Source organism: Gorilla gorilla, chromosome 15 (genome assembly GCF_029281585.2).
Source record: "Gorilla gorilla gorilla isolate KB3781 chromosome 15, NHGRI_mGorGor1-v2.1_pri, whole genome shotgun sequence".
Taxonomy (NCBI): Eukaryota; Metazoa; Chordata; class Mammalia; order Primates; family Hominidae; genus Gorilla; species Gorilla gorilla.
Window position 1 is genome coordinate 85503311 of NC_073239.2, and position 24546 is coordinate 85527856.

A 24546-nucleotide genomic window follows, 5' to 3' on the forward strand; every position below is an offset into this window, starting at 1 on the left:
AACATCTGGGCCTGCCCCATGACTAATAGTCCAGGTCATTCTGCATAATGCAGACCAATATAAGATTGTTAGTGGAGGCCAGGCGTGGTGGCTCATGCCTGTAATCCCAGCACTTTGGGAGGCCAAGGTGGGCGGATCACCTGAGGTCAGGAGTTCAAGACCAGCCTGCCCAACATGGTGAAACCCTGTCTATACTAATAATACAAAACAATTAGCCAGGCATGGTGACTCACACCTATAATTCCAGCTACTTGGGAGGCTGAGGCAGGAGAATTGCTTGAACCCAGGAGGTGGAGGTTGCAGTGAGCCAAGATCACACCATTGCACTCCAGCCTGGGCAACAAAAGCAAAACTCTGTCTCAAAAAAAAAAAAGATTGTTAGTGGAAGTTGTTCTTTTTTTTTTTTTTTTTTTTGAGATGGAGTCTCACTCTGTCACCCAGGCTGGAGTGCAGTGGCACGATCTCAGCTCACTGCAAGTTTTGCCTCCCAGGTTCACGCCATTCTCCTGCCTCAGCTTCCTGAGTAGCTGGGACTACCACCACACCCGGCTAGTTTTTTTGTATTTTTAGTAGAGATGGGGTTTCACCGTGTTAGCCAGGATGGTCTCGATCTCCTGACTTCGTGATCCGCCCACCTTGACCTCCCAAAGTGCTGGAATTACAGGTGTGAGCCACCGTGCCTGGCCAGAAGTTGTTCCTTAAATGGCTAAGAGCCTTCATAATATTCTTGGGAGGGTGAGTGGCAGGCCATTTCTCCATAACTTGCTCAGAAGCACGTTTTAGTTGTTCTAAGAATGACTCGATTTTTGGAGTCAGAGAGGTTGGGGCTAGAGTTTAGGGCCTGCTGTTGTATGGCCATTCAGAACGCCCAATTTAAATCTAAATGCGTAAGATCAAAAGAGTGGTGAATGTGAACATGCTTTTTTATAAACTGTAAAGTGCCTCACTATGATCCTTTATTCTTTCAATTCAGCCTATGAGTGCAAGTTAGCAATAGACTTTAAAGAACTCATACTGCAGGAAAGTAAGCATAGATACTAAAATACAAAATTCAACCTCTACTGCCTATGACACGATTTTTCAGGCCTCAGAGGCAGCCTGGTAGCAACCACAGCTAAGAACAAAGGTCCTAAGAGCTGGACTTTTTCAAAAAATAGATTCTGTAGCCTTTGTAGGGAGGAGTTGGTCTGAGTTGAACCATATTGCTGAGAAGAGTCTCTCATTAAGCCTTTATCAATTATCAACACTGGGGCATAAAATCATTTATACCAAATACTTATTTTTTTAATTGAGATATAATTGACATACTATAAAATTCACCCTCTTAAACTGTACAATTCCATGATTTTTAGTATATTCACAAAATTGTGCAATTATCACCATTATCTAGTTCAGAATATTTTCATCACCCCCAACAGAGTCTCCATATGCATTGGCAGTCACTCCCCATTCCTCTTCCCCTTTCCTCTGGCAACCACTATTCTACTGTCCATCTCTATGGATTTGCTTATTCTGGACATTTCATATAAATGGAATTATACAATATGTGACCTTTTGTGTTTGGCTTCTTTCAATGATCATAGTGTTTTCAAGGTTCATCCATGTTGTAGCATGTATTGGAATGTCATTTGTTTTCATAGCTGAATAATATTCCATGGTATGGATAGACCACATTTTGTTTATCTGTTCATCAGTTGATGCACATTTGAGTTGTTTCCACTTTCTGGCTAAAATGAATAATGCTGCTATGAACATTCATATACAATGTGTGTGGACATGGATTTTCAATACTCTTGGGTACATACCTAGGAGTAGAAATGCTAGTCATATGAGCAATTGACCTAGCTTATATGTTTAACTTTTTGAGAAAACACCAAACTGTTTTCCAAAGCAGCTGCACCACTTTACATTCTAACCAGTAACATATGAGGCTTCCAATCTGTCTACATTCTCAAAACACTTATTATTGTCTCTTTTTTTTTTATTGCCATCTTAGTGGGTGTGAAGTGGTATGTGCATCTCTTCATGTCCTTATTGGCCATTTGTGTGTCTTCTTTGGAGAAATGTCTATTCAAATCCTATGCCTATTTAAAAAAATTGGTTGTCTTTTTATTGTTGCATTGTAAAAGTTCTTTATATATTCTTGATATGTCACTTATCATACATGTGATTTGCAAATACTTTTCCCATTCCACAGGTTTTATTTTCACTTCATTTTTTATTTTAATGAAGTTCAATTTACCTATTTTTTTTTTTATGTCATAGCTAAGACACCATCACCTAATTCAAGGTCATAAAGAATTACACCTATACTTCTTCTAAAAGTTTTACACTTTTAGCTCTTACATTTAAGTCTTTGATCCATTTTGAGTTAATTTTTGTATAAGCTGTGAGGTAAGATTCCAACTTCATTCTTTTACATATGACTATCCATGTGTTCCAGCACTACTCGATGAGAGGACTATTCTATCCCTATTGACTTATGTTGGTAATCAAGTTAAAAATGGGCCTTTCTTCTTTTCTAATGTAAGCATTTACATTAGAATAAATAAAATTCCTTCTAAATGCTAAGTGAAATAAGCCAGACACAAAAGGCCACATAGTGTAGGATTCTACTTATATGAAATATCCAAAATGGGCAAATATGTAAAAACAGAAAGTAGATACATGATTTACAGGGGATACAGGAAAGAGTTTGGACTGGCTGCTAATAGGTATAGCATTTCTTTTCAGGTGATGAAAATTTTCAGGAATTAGATAGTGGTGATTATTATATAACATGGTGACTGTAATAAAAACCACTGAATTGTACACTTTAAAATGGTGATGTCTGCTCAAGGAAATAAAAGAGGATACAAACAAATGGAAGAACATTCCGTGCTCATGGATAGGAAGAATCAATATCGTGAAAATGGCCATACTGCCCAAGGTAATTTACAGATTCAATGCCATCCCCATCAAGCTACCAATGACTTTCTTCACAGAATTGGAAAAAACTACTTTAAAGTTCATATGGAACCAAAAAAGAGCCCGCATCACCAAGTCAGTCCTAAGCCAAAAGAACAAAGCTGGAGGCATCACACTACCTGACTTCAAACTATACTACAAGTCTACAGTAACCAAAACAGCATGGTACTGGTACCAAAACAGAGATATAGATCAATGGAACAGAACAGAGCCCTCAGAAATAACACCACATATCTACAACTATCTGATCTTTGACAAACCTGAGAAAAACAAGAAATGGGGAAAGGATTCCCTATTTAATAAATGGTGCTGGGAAAACTGGCTAGCCATATGGAGAAAGCTGAAACTGGATCCCTTCCTTACACCTTATACAAAAATCAATTCAAGATGGATTAAAGACTTAAATGTTAGACCTAAAACCATAAAAACCCTAGAAGAAAACCTAGGCATTACCATTCGGGACATAGGCATGGGCAAGGACTTCATGTCTAAAACACCAAAAGCAATGGCAACCAAAGCCAAAATTGACAAATGGGATCTAATTAAACTAAAGAGCTTCTGCACAGCAAAAGAAACTACCTCAGAGTGAACAGGCAACCTACAAAATGGGAGAAAATTTTCGCAACCTACAAAATGGGAGAAAATTTTCGCAACCTACTCGTCTGACAGAGGGCTAATATCCAGAATCTACAATGAACTCAAACAAATTTACAAGAAAAAAACAAACAACCCCATCAAAAAGTGGGTGAAGGACATGAACAGACACTTCTCAAAAGAAGACATTTATGCAGCCAAAAAACACATGAAAAAATGCTCACCATCACTGGCCATCAGAGAAATGCAAATCAAAATCACAATGAGATACCAGCTCACACCAGTTAGAATGGCAATCATTAAAAAGTCAGGAAACAACAGGTGCTGGAGAGGATGTGGAGAAATAGGAACACTTTTACACTGTTGGTGGGACTGTAAACTAGTTCAACCATTGTGGAAGTCAGTGTGGCGATTCCTCAGGGATCTAGAACTAGAAATACCGTTTGACCCAGCCATCCCATTACTGGGTATATACCCAAAGGACTATAAATCATGCTGCTATAAAGACACATGCACACGTATGTTTATTGCGGCATTATTCACAGTAGCAAAGACTTGGAACCAACCCAAATGTCCAACAATGATAGACTGGATTAAGAAAATGTGGCACATATACACCATAGAATACTATGCAGCCATAAAAAATGATGAGTTCATGTCCTTTGCAGGGACATGGATGAAATTGGAAATCATCATTCTCAGTAAACTATCGCAAGAACAAAAAACCAAACACCGCATATTCTCACTCATGTGGGAACTGAACAATGAGAACACATGGACACATGAAGGGGAACATCACACTCTGGGGACTGTTGTGGGGTGGGGGGAGTGGGGAGGGATAGCATTGGGAGATATACCTAATGCTAGATGACGAGTTAGTGGGTGCAGTGCACCAGCATGGCACATGTATACATATGTAACTAACCTGCACATTGTGCACATGTACCCTAAAACTTAAAGTATAATAATAAATAAATAAATAAATAAAAAAGAATACAATACATTAACTGCAGTCACCATGAAAAAAAAATAAAAAATAAAAGATAAATGGTGATGTCTTCATTTTCATTCAGTTCAAAATAATTTTAAATTATCTTTGCATTTTCTTCTTTGACCCATAGACTATGTAAAATATAATGTTTAACTTCCAAATATTTGTGTATGTTTCTGAACATTTTTCTTTGTTTTACTTCTAATTTAATTATTTTGTGGTGAGATTTCAAATTTTAAAAATTTGCTTAGTTTTTTTTTTATGGTCCAAATTACAGTCTATCTTGGTGACTGTTCCATGGAACTTTAAAATAAATATGTATTCTGCTATTGTTGGGTGGAGTCTTCTGGAAATGTCAGTTAGATCAAGTTGATTGATATTTTTGTTCATATCTTTTTTTTTTTTTTTGAGACAGAGTCTTGCTCTGTCACCAGGCTGGAGTGCACTGGCATGATCTCAGCTCACTGCAACCTCTGCCTCCTGGATTCAAGCGATTCCCCTGCCTCAGCCTCCCAAGTAGCTGGGACTACAGCTGCATGCCACCACGCCCAGCTAATTTTTGTATTTTTGGTAGAGATGGGATTTCATCATGTTGGCCAGGATGGTCTCGATCTCTTGACCTTGTGATCCACCCGCCTTGGCCTCCCAAAGTGCTGGGATCATCTATATCCTTACTGGTTTACTGATTTTTCTGACTATTTGTTTTATTAATTCTTGAGAGAGGAATGATGAAATATATATATTCAAACTATGACTGTGGTTTTGTCTATTTCCTCTTTAAGTTTTGTCAGTTTTTGTTTCATATATTATGAAGCTCTGTTAGCAGGTACACAAACATTTAGAATTGTTAAATCTTCTTAAATTTTTCTTTTCTTTTTTTTTTTTGAGACGGAGTCTCGCTCTGTCGCCCAGGCTGGAGTGCAGTGGCGTGATATCTGCTCACTGCAAGCTCTGCCTCCTGGGTTCACACCATTCTCCTGCTTCAGCCTCCCGAGTAGCTGGGACTACAGGCGTCCACCACAACGCCCAGCTAATTTTTTGTATTTTTATTAGAGACAGGGTTTCACTGTGTTAGCCAGGATGGTCTCGATGTCCTGACCTCATGATCTGCCTGCGTCAGCCTCCCAAAGTGCTGTGATTACAGGCGTGAGCCACTGCACCTGGCTTAAATTTTCCTTTTTGTCACTATGAAATTGTCTCTCTTTATCTCTGGTGCTATTCCTTGTCCTAAAGTCTTCTTTTTTTATTATTAATATAGCTACTCCAGCTCTCTTGTGATAAGCATTGCACAGCATATCTTTTTTCATTCTTTTACTTTTAAACTATTTGTGTTTTTATATTTAAAATGAATTTCTTGCTTTTTAAATCCAGTCTGATAATTGGACCATTTGCATTTAATTACAAGTACATGTAACATACATGTTTGGTTTAGGTATGTCATCTTACTATTTGTTTTCTACTCGTTCCATCTGTTCTTTGTTACCTTTTGCATCTTTCCTTGCCTTTTTTTGAAGTGAGGGTTCTTTTTTGTTATTTCATTTTATCTAGACCATTGACTTTTAGCTACATGCTCTTGTCCTTTGTGCTATTGCTGCTATAAATTTTATTTCTGCATATGTTATGAACTCTACAGTACTTTATTATTTTTGCTTTAATATTTTAAAGAAATTTTTAATGAAAAATTTTAATATTTATCCTCATGTTTCCCATTTCTGGTGCTCTTCATTCTTTTGTGTAGATCCAAGTATTATTTTCCTTCTTTGTAAAAAACTTATGTTAACATTTCTTTAGGGTAGATCTGCTGATGGTGAATTCTCTAAGCTTCCATTTATCTCAAAAAGTCTTCATTATACCGCTGGATACCGAATTTGATTTGTGTATCATTCAGTATATCAAAGAAAGTATTCCATTGTCTTCTGGCTTGCATTGTTTTGATCAGAAGTCTGCAGTATTTCCTATACTCTCTATGACACTATAAAATACAGCTTTTTTCAGACTACTTTAAAGATTTTCTCTTTATTACTAATTTTAGTAATTTATTATGATGTACTTTGGTATGATGATGTGATTTCCCTTGCTTATTTTGATTGGGGTTCATTGTGATTCCTGGATCTGTGGTATTTATAGTTTTTAACAAATTTGGAAAATTTTCAGCCTTGATTTTTGTCAAAAATTTGTTCTCCCTCTTTTCTCTTTTTCAATTATACATATGTTAGACCACTTGATATTGCTCAAGGATTGATGGGACTTTGTTCATTTCTGGGTTTTGTTTTGTTTTGTTTTGTTTTTGAAGTCTTCTTCCTCTTGGTGCTTCATTTTGGATAGTTCCTATTGCTGTTTTCAGTTTTACTTTTCTCCTTGTAGCATCTAGTTTGCTTTGAATTTCAGCCACTGACCTTTCATTTCAGATATTGTCTTTTCCATCACAAGAAGTGCATTCTTTCCTCATTTTATGTATGTTTTTCTTAAAATCCTGGAGTATATTTTGCCTACTTAAACAGCTGTTTTAACGTGCCTGTCTGTTCATTCTGTCTTTTCAACTCTGTCATTTTCAGGCATGTTTCTATTAATTGCCTTTTTTCCTGATATGGGTCACATTTTTCTGCTACCTGGTGAGTCTAGTAATTTTTGCTTAGATATTGGATATTTTAAAGGTTACATTGTTCAATGTTTGTATATTTTTAAATCTTCCTTTAAGGAGTATTGAGTTTTTATCCAGCAGGTAGTTACTTATGGATAAGATTATTCCTTTAGAGGCTTGTTTTTAGCTTTGCTAGAATGAACCTAACGTTTCTTTTATTCTAGGGATAGTTCAGTCTTACTATCTGCATATGAACCTCATTGGATCTCTACTAAATGCCCCAGCTGATCAAGCTGGTTGATATTTTTACATCTCAGAGTCCCATGTGAACTCTGAAATTTTCAGCTTATAGCTTCTGGTCATTCTTTGCCCAGACTTACAAAGCTTCACTCTGGGTATGAACATCTTAGTATTAAGCACTCAACAGGGCACTTGTGCAGATTTCTGGAGCTTTTTTTACATGGTCCCCTCTTTTCTAGAATTCTGCCCTACAATTTCCAACTACAGTCTCCTTGACCTTCATTTCTGTATTTTAACTTAACAAGACTACCATACTGTGCTTGGGATATTGTTTCCCCTGCTGTAAAGTCCAGAATGTGCCTCCAATCAGAAACTGTCATGATCATTTACCACATGTATTTTCTTTATCTCATGGGTCATAGTTCTGCACTGTGTGTTGTGCAACATCTGAAGCCGTCAGTACATTTATTTTGTTGTTTTCTAGTTTTAGTAGAGACAGGGTTTCACCATGTTGTCCAGGCCAACCTCTATATTTTTCATCCAGGCCTGTGGGGTCATCCTCTTTGGCTTCAAATCCCAAGGGATACAGGGGGAGGGTAAATCTGGATCCTGTTGCTTTGTCATGGCCAGAAGCAAAAATCTTAAGAACAGGTTTTGATAAAGAAATGGTGAATGATAGCAGGCAGGCCCAGAAACTAGACCTGATAACCTGGCTGGGGGTTCCAAGATATAAGGAAGCAGCAGAAAAACTCTAGCATCTGCAAGCCATGCAGGAACAGGTATGGCAATGGAGACAGAGGCAAACAATTTTGGAAATTACTACAAACAAATCTCATCTGTGTTCCCAGGTGGCTGGCTATCTTACATTTGCTCTCCAGATTCACTCGCCACCCTTTGGCCTGTCGACCTGTCTAGATTGCATCAATGGGGCACCATTGACCTCTAGTTTCTAGTTGTGCTCAGGCAAAAAGAGACACAAACAGGAAACTACAAGACAGAAAGGATGTTTATTCCCCTAGATCCTTTCCTGTCAAATCACTGTGGATTAGTTTTGCCCCTCTACCAAAAGTTGCGCTGTCACCATCCTATCGGGAGGCCCTCTCCTTACAGGTACTCTCTGTGGATTCTCCTAACTATTCCTTCCTCTTGACCCTTTGGATTTAGGGAGGGTAATGCCTCTTCAATGTGATTAAGCTTAAAGTATTGCACCCTCCTTTGTTAGTTCCCCTAAATCCTGTCCATAGCTTGATAAATAATCCCTTCATTAAATTCTCCTCTTTTTCTCCACCAGAATTCTGACTGATACTACAGGGTTGTTGATGCTGCCTCTAAATGTAAACCATCTACTGCCCAGTAATTGTAAGACCATAGGCAGATCACTTTACTGACTCTAGCCTCAGTTTGCCCTTGGCCTAGCCCTGACAACTTGAGCCTAGCCCTGACTACTTGAGAAACTCAAATTCAGGAGGCTGTACCATAGCAGCAGACCTGAGGAAAGAAGTGCCCCCTCCACCTTCCCTACCTTTTTTTTTTCTTTTGTCCCCCATTCTTAGAATTCCTAGCTCAGCTGCTCTGCTTCACAGGCTAACCCAAGTCTTTTCCTCTAGGTCTTAGCCACAGATGTAGCCTGGTCAGTGCTAAGAGAGGAGGAGGCCAGATAAAGACCACTCACGTAGAGACAACTATCATTTGGGGATCATGCTCAAGGTCAAGTTCACACAGGCAACTCAGCTTTTAACCCTAGCCATTACGGCTTAACACACAAGGGACTCTTTTCCCTCCTGATACATGCTCCCTGGAGAAGATTTATTTTTTTATTTTTTAACTAGAAAGACAGATCAATAGAATGAGTTAATTAAAAAGTTAAAAGGCCGGGTGTGGTGGCTCATGCCTGTAATCCCAGCACTTTGGGAGGCTGAGGTGGGTGGATCACAAGGTCCGGAGATCGAGACCATCCTCGCTAACACGGTGAAACCCCGTCTCTACTAAAAATACCAAAAAATTAGCCAGGCGCCTGTAGTCCCAGCTACTCAGGAGGCTGAGGCAGGAAAATGGCGTGAACCTGGGAGGTGGAGCTTGCAGTGAGTGAGATCGCACCACTGCACTCCGGCCTGGGTGACAGAGTGAAACTCCATCTCAAAAAAAAAAAGTTAAAAGATAGAGATTTTAAATAAAGAAGGAAAAGTCATGAGTTTTAAAAGGTTAGTCCTAAGGTCAAGGAAGCAAGTTAGACAGAGTCATTTACTGCAGCCTCCCCCAGGCTGAAGCACATTTAGAAATGGAAACCAAAGGTATGGTGGAAGGAATCCATGAGCAGGAGGAGTCAAAGAGTTGGTGACAGTCTACTCTGAAAGACATTAGGCCACAACGAACATATAACCTCTCAGGCAAACATCCCCAGATCCCTGTCCTAAGAAAGGGAAAATGAAATGGTCTCCCACCTTTCTGTGAAAACCCATTAAACCTACTTGCCTTCCTGAGGAGGTTATTTTCTGCATAGTGCACCTTTTTTGTCTTCTCCTTAATCAAAGGGACACTTAAGTCCCCTTTTGAGGCTTTTAATGTGGCAAGCCTATTCAGTCTCCAAGGTTGATGTTTTTCCTAGACTTTCACTTGATCCTTGCCCCAAATATAATGTACCTTTCCCCTACCCATGTTGTGACTCAGTACCAAAGCCTCCAGGGCCACTACCCCGGGGTTAGCCTCTCTCTCCCTTTCCTTCCGGGAGTCTTTCCAAGATTTGAGGTAAGATTGATGCTTCTCTGGGAATCAGACCTCCTTAACCTTCCTCTTGCATAGGCTTAAACATGATATTGCATCTTTCTTTTAGAGAAAAAGTCTATATTTTCTTGTTATTTATTATCATTAAAGGCAATACAGGCTTACCCAAGAACTAGGCAGGTTATTGGACTGGATCTACCCAGGAGTCCAGAGATTCCCAAGTGAGTCAGCAGACGCCTGAGGTAGTAGGGGCCTAAGAATAGCAACCTTCCCTACAGCCTCTGCGTGACCCCTTCTGACCTGTCCCCACCATGGGTAGCTGTTGTAATCTGACTCACTGTGTCCCTCCAGACAGCTCTGGTTTCTGATAAGAACCTTCCATGAAAGAAGAGCCTTGCTCACTTCTGTACTAGCTGCTCACATTATTGGTTCAAGGCTTAGAGAGTATAGTCCTTTGACCCCTAACCCTTGATCCTGGCCCCAGTGAACTATTCCTACTGGGCACAGGAAGAAATGCCTATACCTGACATTTTTTACTGAAGGGAGAGCAGAGACAATCTACCCAATGATTTGCTATTGTTAATTAATACCCCAAATCCCTAAGTAGGAGTGACTGAAAGGCTTAAGGCCCTTTAACTCTTCCTATTCTCAAGTGAATCTAAAGTTTATTTTCCCTATATCCTCTAATCATGTTTCAGGTCCTCACCTGTCTGTCCACAGCCTGAATACAATTGGTCTGGGATGGGATTTGGAAAAAGCAGACACAATGCCTTGTAGTTGATGAGTGGCAGCTCAGGAGTTTCTGTAAAGGAGAACCTATGGATGGAATGTTGGCTGATACAGGAGCCAGGGGGTTTTCATCAGGCTGTTTTGTATAGTAAACACTCTATTTTTCCACTTAGATTGCATGTTTATTTACTTAGAAAGACTTTAGGGGAAGCCAATGGAGACTGGAGGGGATGGGGCAAGGCCCTCCCAAACCACTCCTTGGCAATCCCTGCCTAAGATGGCTTAACCCCTCTTTGGATTCTCTCACTTCTCACTTATTTTTCCTTCCTTTGTCACTCATTCAATCCTGGGAATCCCACGCTTATTGTTTCATTCATCCACCCACCCACCTGTCCATGCATCCATCCATCCATTCATGATGGCAGCTCCTTCTCAATGGAAAGCAAAAGCCCCTTGCCAGAGAGAACCTCTATATTTTTCATCCAGGCCTGTGGGGTCATCCTCTTTGGCTTCAAATGCCAAGTGATGCCCAAGGGTGCTGATGGTGTCACTGCACTTCTCCACAGCCACCTTTCTTCTCTTGCCATTCTCTCCCACTCCTTTCTCCTCTACTCGCAAGTTCCTTTTTTCTCTCCTTTTCCTTTCTCCACTGTCTGTGCTTTAGGCCTACCCAAGACAGCCACCATGGATATTTTGTAGCCATTCAAAACTAAAAAGGGCAGCTGAGCCCAATTCCAGAAGAGTTGATAGCTCCCGGCTCCTGGATCCTCCACGACTTCAGCCACCCGCTGTTTCCCTGGGGCAGAGCTAAGCTGGACTTCTCCTTACTGGCCCCCAGGGTCTGGGCTAAGGCCACATTGGGGCCCCAAGGACATCAAGTCTTCAGGCTGGGGCTTTCTCCTACAGGAGAAAAAAATAAGCTCCCAAAGCAGAAAAAGTTGTCTTTTCTCCTGTTGCTATTGGAAACATAACAACAAAGCCAAGATGTAGTGGCTTAGCAAGAATAAAACAATGCTGTCAGCAACCAGGGCCCAGCTGATCTCCTCAGTGGTGACGTGGGTTCTGTGCACAGTGACAATGAGTGTAATCGAACCCAGAGCTTTGGGGTGCAGGAGGCAGGCCAAGCAGCCCCAACGCCACTCCCCTTTCCTATGTCACTCATGCCTCTGGTTGGGGGTGGCAGATGGGTCAGCACAGGCCCACAGAGGGTTCCTCTTCATGTCTTTACTTCTCTCCTAAAGAGGGATAAGCCTGGAACCTGGGCACCTGGAATGACTGGGCAAGCATGCCTCTAACCTGGCCTCCATTCCTGAGCTCCAGTTACCCTGTTACCATCCAGGCCTCCAGAGCCCCATCTGTTCTAGAGTCACTGCCTTTAGGCTGGAGGGACCTTGGCAATCGTCTGGTCCTGGCTGTCTCAGGAGCAGAATCCTCACTTGGGATTAGACCCTTCACAGACGCCAGATGCTCTAAGTACAGGGGCATCATGGAGGAGGAGCCATTCTGACTTCCAGTATACTTGATGAGGAACAACTGATTCAGTCAACCCATATCATCTTGGGTCAGGATTGGTGCTGATTCATTTTGATTCCTGTAGGCATGGTCTCTTTCCTCCTGAAGCTGAGTCTAGTGGGGAAGACAAAAATGGATCAAGTAATTAAAGCGGGAGGCTGTTTACCAAAAGGGAGTTCTCAGGAGGTCACAAGTCTAGGAAGAGGGTGGTCACGGAAGGCCTTTCTGAGGTGATGGCATTTAAATTAAAGGCAAGAGTGCATTTCTGTCACTCACTTCCTCACCCCCAGAGCCTAACACAGGGCTGGCACATGGTAGATACTCAGTTGTTTCATGAATGAATGAATGAATGAATGAATGAATGAATGGGCAATGAACAAATATCTCTACATTTCCTGATAGCCCTTGGTGACTTACAGGATTTGATGCTGGGTCTATTAATGTATCCATTTACAAAAAAAAAAAAAAAACAACAACAAAAACTGGATGTCATGATTCCTCCTGAGGTCTATTTGTGTTATGGACGTGCTATGTGCTGTTCATTCAATTTTAGAGGTGTTTATGCTGGGTCACAGCTGGGGAAAACGATACCCCTGAGATCCAGCAGGGAGTCTTCTAGACTCACCCCCTCCTGACACCCTCAGACCACACCATGGAGAACTCTGTAAATTAATTCATCAAAGTGAGGAAGGCAAGCCCCTTGACAGGTGACTGGATTTAGATCTGAAAGCGGAGACAGGTTAATACTTCCTGTGCCCAGATGTCCTAACCACAGACCGAAGCTCACGGGAGGCAAGGGGAGAATAGCACCATGGACCTACCTTCTTTTTCTCATAAGAGGGTGAAGGGTTCTTGGAAATTCCCCTAAAGCATTCAAATGAGCAAATCCAGGGCTGTTTGCTGTCAGGTTTCTGGGCAGGATTATGGGCAGACTGACCAGCTGTTCCCTCCCCCAGGACTGCCTTAATTTCCAAGCCCTGCTTCTCAGTCCCAGGGAAAGTTGGCCCAGCTATAAAATGCCCTGAAACTCTCCCAGAACTCAAAACATGCCCACAGTACGGTGTCACTCTTGGGGAACCTGTCCATAATGAACAGCAACAAGCATCTTCTTTCCCTTCCCTCTCCAACACGCACCTTTCCAAGAAGAGAAATGAGAGCTAGTGACATTGAGTATAGGCAAGGCCACCATGTATAGTTTCACAGGCTGTTCACTGCAAAAGGCCAACATGCATAGAAGGCAGATGGGGGCTGAAATTCAGCCTGCACTCGTCCTGCCAAGCTGTGCCCTGGCATGGCTGTATCCACAAAGAGGAAGGGGTGCCTTTTTCTAACTTGTACATAGGTGCCATATGGGCTAGTAGTGACCCTGGGTGGAGAGCCCAAAGAGTGAGATCTGGGGAGGAAAATAAGCCAATCATTCCCTTGCTACCACCTAAACATTCTAGCCAGGTGTTCCTCAGTGATCAGATATGCTAATAAGGCAGACTTCTTAGAAGGTAATAGAATATGATGGATAAACCAGTAGGGCCAGTAGGGCTTTGTGTTTTATTTTTCTATGTCTTGAATTCACATGACAGTGAAAATCAAACTACTGAGATGTACTAGGGAAAGATCAAATGTCTTCTTTCTGTTAAACTGCTTTTAGGGAGAGTAAAGATTTGCAGTGAGTATAACCCATCTGGGTTGGAAACACCAGGAGTCTGGAATGTAGCCCAAACACTGGGGTCTAGCTTTGCTTACCTTGAGCCTTTTGGTCAGGAAGGGGGCCTCTGAAAGATGAGGGGAAGTCGGCATTTTCTCAAGAGAACAACCTCCCCCGTGGAGGTCCAGGCATCTCACCAGAGAACACATCTCATACTCAGGATGATTAGCTCTTGGTTTCGTCTGAATGGTGGCATAATATGGATGTGTTGCTTAGAAAAGAATCTGATTTCAGCACATGTTTGATGGGTGTAGAACCAAGGGCTGTGGTCCCCTTTACCGATCGCTTTACATTGCAGGGACATTTGGAAAAGGCAACTCATACTTAGGAGCAAGGGCAGTCACCCCCTCTCAGAAATGCGTCCCCAGCATGATATCCTTTGTTATCTGCCCATATGCCCAGTCTAAAGGGGGTTATGGTTCTGGGGAAGCTAAGAGGGAAGGTGGGCAGGGAGTGAGGCCTGCCAATCACAGCTCTCCTAGCACTTCCGGGCCCTCAATATGCCAGAGCATGAAGTGGGGTCAAGGGATGGAACTGAAATGCTTCCTGAGACTCTGGGATCCCCCTAACTGCAGTTCCCTACCCTCATAATTCCAAATCCTCTATGGCTCTTGGACCAGGCAATTACCTGGGAACCCCTTCTGGTCTGGCCAGAGGGAAGCCCAAGCTTCTCCTAAGTTTCAGGAAGAGAAGCCTAGGTTCTCGGTGCTGTTGAAACTCAGCGCATGCGTGGGCAGTTCAGGAAAGTCAGACCAATGTCATATGACTCCTGGGCGATCCTCTCAGGAAACAGGGCCCCAGGCAATTTCGTTCCTAAGTGAGACTTCTTCTTCCCTCATCATCCCTTTTGTTTTTTCTAAGCAAAAGTTACTTGGACCTTGCAGATAATTTCATATCCAGAGCCCTCCCATGCCTCGTGGGAGTACATAGGATAGGAGCCGGTGGTTCCGAAGCGCCTGCCGGTGCCACACATGGAGCTAAGGGGTCACTTTGCCAGGATGATCTTATGAAATCCTCAGACAACCCTGAGATGAAGAACTGTTACTGTTCTTATTTTTACTGATAAGATGCTAAAGGCTCAGAGAGTTTAAGTAGCTTGCACGAGGTCACACAGCCAATAAGTGGTGGAGCTGGGACCTGGACTAGATCATATGGCTCTAGTGCCCACACTCATACCACCTTATAGCATGGGAATTCCAGCTCTTTCACAAAGTTGGAAGACTGGGATATAATGAGGAGGGAAGGCCATAGCTCCCCTACACCCATGGTCAGCCAAGCTCTGCCCATGTCGTGAGATGTGTATTGGAGCTACAACTCCTCCAGGCATTTTACCTGAGAGCAGGGACTCTGTCTCCCTTGAACTTTTCTGCATACCCTGTGCCTCAAGCCAGGCCTGATTCACAAAATAATGTTTATTGGCAGAATGAAGGACCACCTCCCAAGCTGCCCTCATCCTGCCTTTCTCCTCCCTCTCTCCTAAGCTCTGAGTAGACACTGGGCTCGCCAGGCTTTCTATTTTTATTTATTTTTTATGAAACAGGGTCTCACTCTGTTGCCCAGGCTGTAGTGCAGTGGTGCAAACATAGCTCACTGCAGCCTCGACCTCCCAGACCCAAGCCATCCTCCCTCTTTGGCCTCCCGAGTAGCTGGGCCCACAGAAGTCAGGGTTCCTGCACAGGCACCAGGTTCTACTCAAGCTGACCTATGTTCCCACTTCTGACCCTAGCATGTTAAACATCCATGTTCCTAGATGGGCAGATGGGTGAGGTCTTGAACATGTGTCCTTCCTACAATAGGTTCTCAGCTGCTCCTGGTATCTCTGTGAATGGGTTCTGAAGGTTTTCTCTCATCCACACAGTTTTAGCTCTTCTTTGGGTTTCCAGGGCTGCCCCCAAGAAGCAAATCTAAGCAGGAGGTTAGCAACTGCGTTCTTGGCCCTGGTCTCCTTCCCCTGAGTGGCCACAGTGTGGGTGAGGTTCAGACTCCCCCATGGTGTGGCTGGCTCCTGGGTGGGCTCAAATAGCATGTTCATCAGTTATCAAATGTCAAAGATCAGAAGCCAAGCCATATAAACACCTCAAGATGCTGTTCCAGCAGTCATCCCCCGTATTTATCCACTGGAACAGCTTGACAAATCTGTCAGTGCTAAGGAGGGTAGGAATCAAATCATATAGGTCCCTATCTTCAAAGTATCCACCATCGGGCTGAGGAGGCTTATATACATGGCACAGTTAGTGAGCAGTGCAAGGTTTGTGTGGTGCAGTGTGCCAGGCACAGCTCAGAAAGCGGGGATGGTGTTGGTGGGATGCAGGGGCAAAAAATCCTGATAAATAAAGCCTTTCAAAGTAGCTGAGCTATCAGGAGGTCCTCTCCTATCTTCCATACCCCATCTAGCATTTCATTCCTCTTGAACTACCTACTGCTACACAACAGACACTCTAAAACTTAGTGTCTCAAAACAATGCATTTTTCTCTCTCACATCTCTGTTGACTGGGCTCAGCTCACTCAGGATGTCTTGCAGTTGGAATGGCTAGGGCCGAAATCATCTGAAGGTTCTACTGAGCTGGACATCCAAGGTCACCATCACTCACTCACATGGCTGGCAGTGATGCTGAATGTTGGCTGAGAGCTCAGCTGGGGCTCTTGACTGCAGCAACTATTTCTGGCCTCGCTCTGTGGCTTGGACTTCTCACAGGATGGTGGCTGATTTCTAGAGCAAGTATCCCATTTTGAAGGTTCTAAGAGATCCAGGCAGATATTGCAAAGCTTCTTACAACCAAGCCTTGGAAGTTCCAGAATGTTGCTCCTAGCATATTCTGTTGGTCAAGCAAGTCACTATAGGTAGACCAGATTTAAGAGGTGAGAAGCAGCTCATGAATCTGAGGAGGGAAAAAACTAAAGGCTGCCATCTTGGAGACTGTCTATTACAGCTTCCTTTATATAAAGATAACATGCCTTTGTTGAACCGAGACAGAAAATGAACTCTCAACTGGGAAAGGAAAAAGAATCTGTCCCTGTGTCTAGAAGAAGGTACTTCTTCAAGTCCCACCCCAGCCTGTTTTCTTACCTCATACCCCAAGGTACATTCTTTGACTATGTCCTAGGCCCAGAATTCTGGAGTCAGAATGCGGAAGAGAGTGGAAAAAAACACTTACATCATCCTAACTAACCAGCCCACATTTAAGAATGAGATTGCTACGTGACTGTTGCCACGAAATTGTTTATCTGCCCTTGTTGCAGTGTGGCCTTTAAGGGACACAATCTGGTGCCAATGATGTCCCAGCAGCAGTTGCCATGGAGACCTGGAGGTCAAGGTTGGTAAGGGAGCTTCTTGCCAAGATGATGTCACATAAAAATCCCTTTGCTTTCTTGTGACCACCAGGTAATTCAGCTATGAAGGAAAAAGAAAGCCATAAATTCCTCAGATGTGTGTCCACAGTTGGAGCAGGGTGGGCTACTGCAGAGTCCTAGCATACAAGTCACGAGACCTCCTTTGAGTCCTTGCACTCCCCCTGACTTGTCTGATGGGGGAGATCCATCTAACCTCACTGGACATGCTCCAGGAGCCGCGTTTGGAAGGCTGTGAAATCATCTGGTTGGGACTGCCTTTCTCACCCATCTGAATAATTCAAGCACAATAACTCACTTCTAAGCCTGCCGTTGGCTTCCCGCAGCCTCTGTCTGCCAGTCCCCATTACCTATGGGGTGCAATCACTGTCCATATAAAGCAGAACTCGGGTACTTTGCACATGCCACCTCCCCCCAACTCACTCCTAGTCTACCCTACTTCAGAAAACTTATCTCCTTCCCCGACAACACAATGTATTTAAATAGCTACTAATTTCCTCTTCTTTCTTTCTTCTGCATAAAATTTCATTAATTATACATTTCTTGGTTCATGACACAATCTCATCTTTGTACCATGCACACTTCACTTGTATTTAGCTATTTAGTTATTTTTTAAAAAATAAATAAACACCATCCAGTCAGCCCACAACCCAAAACAAAAGCCAGGCCCTTGACGACAACCAGTATGTCTTCCAAATTCCAAGTGACAGTGAACAGAAAAATGAAAGAGCCGTTCACCCAGCGTAAACAAGGCGGAAGAAGCCCACGCCTATCAAAAGTTTCCATCTTCTTCTAGCATCCGAAGATGGCGTATCTTCCAAATGTCTTGATTTTTACATGACCCAAGTGTCCCAGTCTTTCCAGTCATTGAAAATTTGGGTTCTCAAGTGGTGTATCATTTTATCTTGAGCTGTGTGTCCTATAGAAACATGGAAGATGACTATTTCTTTTTTCAGCTAAACATGCAGCAGCCAGCAGACTAGAGCCAGCTTCTGCCTCGGGCCGCCCCGGGGCGCGGGATGGGAAGGGGTTAACGCAGCGCCCCGCTTACCTGGGGTAAAAGCCGGCACAGAACCCGAGCTCACAGGTCGCCGCGCGCATGCGCATTCTCCTGGCCCAGCACAGTGCTTGGGGGCCGGCGGCTCCCAGCTCCCGGGCCGCCTTGCCGCACAAAGGCCTGCTTTGTTCTCTCGGCTCTGTTTTAAATATCTGACGAATATTCCCCCCATCCCTGCTCCAAATCCCCGGCCTGACGGCAGGCGCGGCACAAGGGCGCATTGTGGGGCCAAGCGAGGGGCGAAGGGGGCTGGGGGTGGCCGGCGCAATGGGGACGCTCCGGTTGCGCCAAGTTGACTCAGCCGTTTGGGTCACCTGGGCTGAGTCGCGGGCGTGGAGGCAGAGGGTAGGGGGTGAGGAGGTGTTTCTTGTCTTCTTCTTCCAATCCCAGAAGTAAAAATTGGAAAGTGGGGACCCCAGCAGTGAACAGAGCGTTTCCAAACCAGGCCTGTAAGGAGGAGCTGAGGTTTCAGCTGAGCCCCCACCCTCCCCCGACCGCACAGCCTCGGGCATGAACCCGCGAAGCCAGACGCTTAGTTGCTTATCAGGCCATCGCTGTACATATTTAGAAAGTGCCTATCACTCAGACACTTTGAAAAGCGTGGCATTCCAGCGCAAACCAACCCGAACGGGTTGGAAGGGGGGAGTCCTTTCTTCCCGCAAGTTCGGGGCTCGAGAGACGGCTGCAGGAAGGCCATCACCCCTGGCTTCCTGCAGCCACAGCTTCCAGCCCCACACGATGCCCAACTTCGTTTTAGCAATGGCCCCTCGGGAAAATCACACCCTTCTTGGTTTTGTCCCTCCCTCCTGAGGTTGGGACATTGTTCAAACAAAAGTAAGCCTTCAGCTGGCAGGGAAGCTGCCCCGCCTCTTCCCTGCCCTTGTCTTGCTGGCATTCATTGGGACTACCAGGTAGCTTTCCTTCCCAGCTCAGGTGTTTACCTGCTGCTGCAGAGGAGTTTTTGCATTGTCTCCAGGGGGTTTGCAAAATAAGAACCCCAAAACCCACCTCTCTTTCCCATTTTCTTCTTTAAAGGTAGAGAAAGCACTGCATTTCACATTGGGTCTTGGAAACCCAAAGCTAAACACAAAATGTGGGCCTTAGCAGCTCTGAAAAGTGTGTGCTTGGTCTTAACGTTTATTCTTAAAAAGGAGGTGTTCATACCCCAGCTTGCGAACAAAGCTTTCATACCCTCAGCATCTTGAAGGGAAATTGCTGCCCTTCCATCCAGGGCAGGTGAAGGAGGAACTGGCTTGGGAGGGTTGGATTCAGAAGCAAATAGCTTTATCGTTTTGTGATGCCTGTTTGAGGCCTGACTGGGAGCCCAAGAGTGCTCCTTCTGTGGTAGTTTGTGATAAATCCCAGGGTTGGACTTACATTCCCCAGCTGCAAAAAGCATACATACCTCCTAAGATATTTATTTTTAATCACACTTTATAATTTTCACATTTCACATATTGTTACATTTCACCAATACTCTAATACTTGAGTATTAAAGCTAATCCGTCATAGACCAACAGTCTAACTTTGCAAATGAAGGAACTTGTCCAGAGCCATTCAGAAAGACAGGGCAGAGGCGAGCCTGGAGGCCAAGCCTCCTGTCCCTATGACCAGGTTTGGTCCCTTCTAACAAGCTAGTCATGAACTAAAAGACCAGGTTTCCTACCACTTCTCACAAAATTCTCACCAGATCAGGGAGGATTCTGACTCCACAGTAAGAAGCTTTGGAAAAAGGTTTTTGGTATTCAGGTAGCTTTGAGGAGAGGGAGTCTCTTCTCAGTACAGCCCCTAGGAATGCCGAGTTTGCCAGGACTGTGCTCACCACAAGCTTAGAGACGTAAGTCACGTTCCATTGCCTGGGTTGCTAAGTGGCAGAGAAATCCTGGGTGTTTGTTTCCAGGCACTCTTGAGCCTCCGGAGGAATTTCTTCAAGCAACACTAAGTGTCCTTTCATCACTCTGTTGGCCAGTGAACCCCCTATCTCTGTAGATGACAGCAGCCCGCTCTTTCTCCCCCACTAGTCCCCCTGCAGCAGGTCAGCCTGGAGCCACATCTGGGAAGGTGTGACCTAGAACTTGACCTCCTTCCCTGATGAGTATGCAGAATCTCCCCAGCTATAAAATAGCATGGCAGTCCCTACCCCACCCCCCATGCACCTCCGGACTTGGAGACATTGGAAGGTTTACTTCAGCACATTTGTGATGCAATACCAGCTGCTTGGAGAGAAACCTTCACCAGCAGCCTCATCCTATAGCAGTGCCTGCCCATCTGGGCAGGAGGTGCCAGGGTTTATACCCCCCTGAGCTTCAGAGGGTGGGATCATTCTAGACAACCTTCGGCCGGTAACTTCTACTGGCACATCCTTTTTTTCGTGTGTTCTACATTGACCCGTACCACCACCACCATTCCAACCCCTTGAACCAACCCCTGGTTTCAAGCTCTCCCAGGCTGGCAGATGAAGGAACATTTCAAAGCCATCACGTGGTAATGCTGCCTGCCGGCCAACAACTCCATTTCAACAGCGTCACCTTTGGACTGTTCAGCAGTGTTTGTGCAAGTATTTGAATAATTTCTGGCATTTTGGCCCTATTATTTTATAATAATAAGTGGAAATGGAAAAATGAAGTGCTGATTCTCATGATAAGAAGGGCAGGTCTCACAGAGCTCATATAATTGAGGCAAAGATGGAAATCATTAGGCACGCTGAAAGTGGGATTATGTAGCCTCAATCAAACGCTCACTGGAGTTAAGCCTGTCAACTATGTGTCCAATTGTTAAAAAAAAATGAATACAATTAGGGAGCATATATGAAATTCTGGACGTATATGGTCAAAGACTGTGTCTAAAAGGTGGGTGTAGTTGGGATATACTGGATTCCCTCAATTCTAAAGCTGCATTGATTTAATAGCAGTTTTCCAGGAATGGGTTGGGAAGACACTGTGAGACCAGAAATCAGGAAAATACAGTGATAATATTGTTTCACTTCCTGGGAACAGAACCGTCCCTCATAACATGCAAGTGTACTGCTTGCCTCTGGCATGGTGTACCAGAGGGTTTTCAGGACAGTATTAGGGTATGGGAGGAGGGAGTGGCCTGGAGATTGATCCCTTGGGGAGTCACTACAGCTCGCAAGCCGGGGACAGACCTTTAGTTAATGTGCTAGAATGGATGGAACTTGACTCAAGAGAGGCCCTCATGCCACAAGGTTTTGAATCTCCTGTGTGCCCGGCGTATAGAAAATTTAGGGAGTTAAAAGCAAAGAGTGTAAGGTGCACCTTTTCCTCTTTGGGCACTCGTCCCTTTACCACTGTCCCAGCTCTCCCTGGGGGCCATGCTGTCACTGGCAGCCTTTGCACGGTCTGTTCCCTCTGCTGGGAGTGTCTGTCCTACCTCCTTGGCTGCCTGGCCAGCTCTGGCTCACCCTTGAAGACGCCGCTCAGGCTCCTGCCTCCCCAGGCTCCAGTGTCTGTGTGTGCGCTGCGTGCTGGCCATCCACCTCATATTCTTGCTCTGTCCACACTGTATAACCATCACTGGCTGGCCTCGGAGAGTTTGAAGGTGAGATTTCTTGTTCATCTTTCGATCCTCTGCATCCCAGGAGCCCTCAGTGAGGGTTTGCTAAGTGAAGCAGGCCAGGAAGGAATGCTGCGTTCTCAGGAAGACCTCTTCAGCAAAACACTATTGACCTTTGCCTTTGGATCATGCGCCAGGCATGACCTAGCACAGCCATTTTAAACCTCTTAGACACCAAGAAACTCTTTCTTTCTTCTCCAGAAGCCAAACCATTTGTTTCTAAATTCCGCTTTCTTTGCCTCCGAGGCCCCCTCATCTGGAGCCTTCTTGCCCATCTAGTGTCTGGAGCTTCACATCCTCCGGGAGGTTCTTTACTGATACTTTCAGTAAGTAAAGCCACTGACTTTTCCTTCAGCTGTGGGGTGCTCGCTGAATTCTTACCACTTCTTCAGGCAAAAACAACCTAGAAGCACTCTCTGATCCAAAGTGTTTCTCAGGGAGAGCGGCCAAGTGAGCACAGGAGCCGCTCGGCCGTCTGGGACTGTGATGTGATGTCTGAACAGCCTCTTTAGAAACACTGCAGCCTTTTCCAGGGATGCCATCCAGACGGGGACATCCCTCACAAGTTGTCTAGGGTCCTGGGAATGGAGGCCGGGAGCTCTGGATCGAGGGATTTAGCCTTACGGGGCCTGGTTGGCCCCGCCAGGCCAGCTGTGAATGAGAAGGGTGTCTGAGCTCTGTTTTGCACCCGTCCACTCACCAACTTGTTCTTGACCTAACACACCATGCCCCTGCTGCCCTTGGCTGTGACGATGGGAAGCAACTGTCCAAAAAGCCTGAGGGGAGCCAGCTCCAAGAAACCCACCGTTGGCCCACCATGCCCACCCTACTCGGCGCAATGACCAGTGGGTCTTTATGTTTTACAGTCAGGGCCTTGCTCTGTTGCCCAGGCTGGAGTGCAGTGGTACGATCACAGCTCACTGCAGCCTTGACCACCCAGGCTCAAGTGATCCTCCCACCCCAGCCTCCTGAGTAGCTGGTACCGTAAGCACACACCACCATGCCCAGCTAATTTTTTCTTTTTTCTTTTTCTTTTTTTTTTTGGAGAGAGGGGTTCTCACCATCTTGCCCAGGCTGGTCTTGAACACATGGGCTCAAGTGATCCTCCTGTCTTGGCCTCCCAAAGTGCTGAAGTGCTGGGATTATAGGCATGAGCCACCACACCCAGCCCTGGGCCTCTTTTTGAGGACACCAATGCCATTGCCTCCTGGCTAAACTGCTCTCCACACAAGTTAGTTCCACAGACTCTCCAGGTCCTTGGGACCCCATGAAACTCTCTGGGGCTGTGCCCAGAGTCCACTTGACAGAAACCTGATTCTTTTCCTGTGAGGCAAACAGCTGTGATCGGGACATGTCTGTCAGGGGATGACTTGGCAGAGCTACAATGCCAAGGCTCGGATGCATATTTTTTATGTGATTTCTTAAAATTCAAGCAGGAGAATACGCCTTCCCCCAAACGGCTGGCTCCCCCACTGCATTCTCATTCCCCCCACGATGTATAACAGGAGTCCACAGCCCGCCCCTGGAGAGGACAAGGCTGTAATTCAGCAAGGCTCCAGTGACATCCTGACCGTGAGAGTGCAGCTGGGGCAGTTTATGAACAGTGCTCTAGTCCCTGGGGGAAGTTAGCTCTGTTCTCCAGCCCACAAGAGTCTATTGTTCACTTTCTTGTTTTTCTCCAAATGTTTAGATGTGCTCAGAGCACAGAAAAGCCCGAAACCCAGGCCACCAGCCAGGGTGATCCTGAAGCAGGGAAGCCTGTGGCTGGAGCTCTTGGGCCTACCCCCACCCACACACACCCATTGTTGTTCCTACCTCGCCCTAAGATGTGACCGTCCTGGAGGACAGAGGTAAGGGAGTGGCCTCTTTTTGGCCAGGGCCGTTTGGACAACAGTGGGCTTGGATTGTTCCAGCAAGTGAGGTATGAGACCACAGCTCAGGCTCACTTGGGTGGTAGCCAGAAGGAACTGTCCAAGTTACCTTGGGCCCATCCAAAATGTGCACAGAGAGAGTTTGGCAACTGTCTTCTAGTTGCTTGTCACTGACCAAGACTGCTGAAGTTTGACAGAAATAAGCAAGTTCTGGCCTCCTGTCTGCATCAAGAACCTGGGCTCCAAGGTACAGCCTCTTGAGCTGGACTCCTGCCATCAGCTCTTCCTAACTGTGCAAACTTGGGCAAGTTACTTAGCCTCTCTGAGCCTCAGTTTCCTCCTGGGTAAAATGGCACCTACCTCATAGAGTTACTGAGGATTCAACAAGGTAATCAAGGTAAGCACTGGCACAGAATGAGCCCTCAATACATACTGGTTATTCTTTGTATTATTACTGTTATCAATGATTACTAGTACACCATCCCAAAGTCACCTCCTCTGCTTAGAGCATCCATTTTTGTACCTAAACCGAATGCCTTCAACAGTCTCCAGTTGTGGGTCAGAGAACAGCTGTGCAAGAATGGCAATGCCAGAGGAATGAAGGATGAAGTGCCTTGTGATGTGGGGAGGAGAGAACGTGCTCAAAAGCCCGTCGCCTT

General features: G+C 44.8%; 1 protein-coding gene across 2 annotated transcripts in view; it reads left to right on the plus strand.

Annotated features, from left to right (window-relative positions):
* The window catches only part of RAD51B (RAD51 paralog B), a 909884-nt gene that overhangs the window by 789924 nt on the left and 95414 nt on the right, over positions 1-24546 (plus strand). The gene's annotated exons all lie outside the window — the stretch shown is intronic.